Here is a 4,057-nt window from a genome sequence, read left to right as displayed (position 1 = left end):
GATAAACTTATTCAGTTCGTTCATTTCCATGAAAATTTTTTTTTGTTCGTTCGTTAATGAACTACAGCACTAGAGGGGGTAAATAGTTTTAGACAGAGTGGTATGGCCAAAATTTAAGGGGAAGAGCTTAGCGAGGAGTGGCACCACCTGGTCGGGGGATCCTGGAGTACGAGAGATCCGTGCGCTTTTCGACTCCGTTACGAGAGAAGATTTTCGATCTCTTCTCATAGCGGAGTCCCGGAGCCAACTCACGCATCCCAAATCAGGCCATGAACCTAGTTCAAGGGCAAGAGAAGAGGGGGAAGAAGAAAGAGGGGGCCAGATTAAAAAAAATCCGCAACAGAGGAGCATGTGAATGCGCGCCGGTTGACTAAGAAAGTGACGTGAAGTTTCATTAAAAAAAAAAAAAAAAAAGGGTGTGGGATGAGGATGGAATAGTGGCCATCACTCTATAAAAAGAAAAGAAATCTGTGCTTCCAGGAGACCAGGATCAGGGAAACACCAGAACCTTTAGAGCTGACCAGCGGGACGGGAAGAAGACCCTGAGTCTGCTCCAAATGAGGAGAAAAGAAACGCCAAACTTAATATTTTTTGCAAATCCATGGAGAATTGGGCACAGTTCTGCCATCCTGGCTTGCTTTTTTCTGGTCTCGCTGAACTATCCTGGCCATGTAGTTCGGGTCCCTCGCCCTGCTAGGGAGCGAGAGAATATCATTAGTTATCTTATTTACTTACATTTTTTTTTTTTATTTAATTGTTAAAATCCTAATTTAAGTCCGTCCATATTTATTTATATATTCTTCCTTATATACATATATGTAATTATTTATATTTATTATATTAGTTATCTGTTTATTTATATAACTACCTGTAAGAATAAGTTGAGAAAGGCATGAATAGGCAGGCGTAGGTTAGTACAGGTATCCATATGTAAAATTATGAAATTCAGATGGAAATTATAAGGAAAATAATAAATTGCTAATTTTTTCGAATGGGAGGAGGAGGAGCCACAACAGCGAGAGGGTGAGAAGACTGCTGCACATGGCAGGGAGATTCAGAACATTATGATCTAGTTTTCAGGTAGGGTGGGTACGTCAGAGGTAATACCTCAACCTGGTCCACGTCTATGTTAGGGGAAGTACATGGGATATTGTTTGTCGAGTAGAATCCGTTTCTAATTTTTTTGTCGATTATTTTTGTTGTTTCAATTGTTCGAGATGTCCAATCAGTTGGTATATTGTGCGACCTGAGGGCTTGGGAAACACTCAGCCCTGGGATGGGATAGCCGGTCTTGCCCCAATGTTACCCCACAGTAATCAAAAAATTATCCCAACTCGGTTAACTGAATCGTGTGCTACTCGAACACTATCAATATTTCATACTGTCTATAAAAACACATTGACAACATTCTCATGTATGAGCTAGAGTCATGATTCAGTTGAAATGTCAAAAAAAGCGGGTGTGTGTGCGATTCCCAGCAAATGACACTATGCACACTGTGCATAGTACGAATTAGAGCCCTGCACGAGTACACACTAATTCGTGTTAACAGCTAGGAATCACACTGTGCACAGTATTAAAACATGATTCATGTCTCCTTTTCACTCTATCTTTCAATTCATTTTCTTTCCTTCATTTGCTGACTCATTGACTCAAGGCATAATCGTCAAGGTACTCCCTGTCATTTCGTATGACTCGCACTCACACTGTTACGAAAAACGTTGTGACAGAGAGAGAGTGTGTGTGGTGTCTCTCGAATCGAAAGAAATTAAAACTTCAAAAAGCTAACGAGAAGGCCCTTTGCATTGAATTTTGTGTCGGTGCTTGTACTGTTTGCTAATTACTGAAAATGTAATATTCGATTGTTGGTTCTTTTGATTATGTATGTTTAGTAGAAAAATGTATGCGTATGTTTCTATTCGAATATTTGAAGTGGTTTGAAAGAGTAACGTATAAAAAAAAGGTATAAATACTGGGATCCACAAAAGGGAACATTTGGAAAAGTACCAAGAAGGGATATTGGTCTCCCTATGTTACACAACTTTGCCGCCTCAATTCAAGTTAAAAGGTAAGCGAAGGAGAGCGGGTTTTTTTTCTGTTTTTTGAGTTTAAACTTGTAAAATAATTACGGCGTCAATTCGAAAATGGAGGATTCTCAAGTTTAACGCTGTACTGGGGGGTCTCAGACTGTGCAGATCTAGCCTCGGTCTCTTGGAAGAAAAACTGTTGGCGAAGACAGACGTGCTATATTTGTCCAGTCCAAGTATAAAGAAAAAAAAGAGGAATAAAAACCGGGAAAAGATCTTAACAGCTGAATACAGCAAAAAGAAAGAAATATTGTGCGTTTATAAAGTAAAAGTGTGTTAAGTGCCAATTTGAATTGGTATGTATTTCAGCGTCGCTAATATACACCACATACACTCGTGGCGTAGGGTAGTGCTTTTTTTTATTGTAGGAAATTAATTTTTCAGATTGGCGGTTAGTACCGGCTTAAACTTCGGGCAATCGTTTGGGTACCTGTCTGAACCTCAATACGAAAGCTCGCAACAACAATTTCCCCGATATTAGGGCCTCCGCCCGCGGCATGGGACTTATGCTCCTCGCCCAACTACAGCTCCGTACCAAAAATTCCCAGCGCTAGGCCGAGCAGCACAAAGCGGGAGGCGTAAAAGATCGGCTCATCAGTCGCTTTGCGGGCGCGAGCCACTTATGTGTCACGAACCCGAGATATATTGGAGGCCGTCCAATTCTGCGGAAATTATTAAAGCTATGTAAACGGTCAGCCAATTTCTACCCGAAATATAGATCTGGGTCTCGACCTATTTTCGTTTCCCCATACGAAGTGCCGAGGAGTGCCCAGATGTGAAGCCGGCGGCAACGACTGTCGTTTTTTTTTTATATCCATCAGTGTAACCGCTGATTCCTATTTTTATGCTATAGTGTCATTAGTGTAATTAGCTTAGTAAATTTCTTTTGGTTGTGTTTTTAAATTCTGTTCGGAAGAAATAGCAAGTGGAATGTGTGACAGGGCGAAAGTGAACAACGGTTAAACGGCAGAGGAGAGCGTGAGTTTTTTTTTGTAAAAGTATTTCTCCAGCTTTCGTTTTAGGAACGTTGCCGCAGTCCATGGAAGCGCTTTCATCGCTGTTTCAACGCATTTATTAAAACAAATCAAAGGAAGGTCGTAAGTGATCCCAAAACATAAAGATAAAATATTGGAGTTTGTTTGTTATGAGCAACTATTTATTGCATGACCGAAAAAAAAAAAAACCTCACGTAGTCAGGGGCTTCGTCGCTTAAGAGAGGCTGTGCGCTCTCCATTATGCCCTGCTGGCAACCATAAGCGCTTACGCCGCGCATAAGAACCAGCCCTCTTAAGAACAAGGCACAAAAGGGAAGATGCGAGGCTGGTCGCTCTGACGTTCTTTTATGCTTTCTACTTGCGGTTGCTTTCGCTAATGCACTTGAATAACTGACCTGCCATAACGATCGCGGCGCACAGTTTTTACATTCCCTTTTGCATATTTATTTATTATTATTATCTATTTGCCTAACATAAAAGCTGGAGATATGTACCCTTCCCTTCTTTCAATTTGTAATTTAAATTTCAATCTAAAGTGTATTATTAAGAGTTAATCATTTATGAGTTTACTAGTGCGATGCATGTGCTATTGCTCAATATGAAATATAGGATTTAACATGAATCGGGGTTAGAGTTCTATATGCGGGGACCATGCTGGGCAAAGGAGGGTAATGGGGTTGGATAGGAGGCTGTAAGAGCCTTCTTTATGGGATCACCGGATGAACCGAGAGCGGTGATCATGGTAGGGTGGGCATGAGTGGTCACAACAACACCGTGGCACGACTTGTATGTGTGTATGTGTCCGTGTGTGTGTAGTTAGGTGTATTTGCTCTTGTACATATTTGTGTCGATACTTCGCTTGCACGTGAAATTTTAATGAACGTTACTGTGTCAGTATTATGATTGTTGGAGTAGAGCTGTGTCCCGTCCGTTCTGGGAAATAAAAAACCCCCCCATTTCTTGCCGATGAGACGG

The 4,057-nt window shown here is 41.1% G+C and overlaps 1 long non-coding RNA gene across 1 annotated transcript; it reads left to right on the top strand.

Moving 5' to 3' along the window:
* The first annotated feature begins 2,391 nt into the window (after positions 1 to 2,391).
* On the top strand, positions 2,392 to 3,524 carry LOC117188401. Its single transcript, XR_004472571.1, has 2 exons — positions 2,392 to 2,778; positions 3,098 to 3,524. It is a non-coding gene; the product is annotated as an uncharacterized LOC117188401 (long non-coding RNA).
* The last annotated feature ends 533 nt before the right edge of the window (positions 3,525 to 4,057 follow it).

Source organism: Drosophila miranda, chromosome 3, assembly GCF_003369915.1.
Source record: "Drosophila miranda strain MSH22 chromosome 3, D.miranda_PacBio2.1, whole genome shotgun sequence".
Taxonomy (NCBI): domain Eukaryota; kingdom Metazoa; phylum Arthropoda; class Insecta; order Diptera; family Drosophilidae; genus Drosophila; species Drosophila miranda.
The sequence above is the reverse complement of the archived record's forward strand: the minus strand, read 5'-3'. Positions and strand labels throughout refer to the sequence as shown.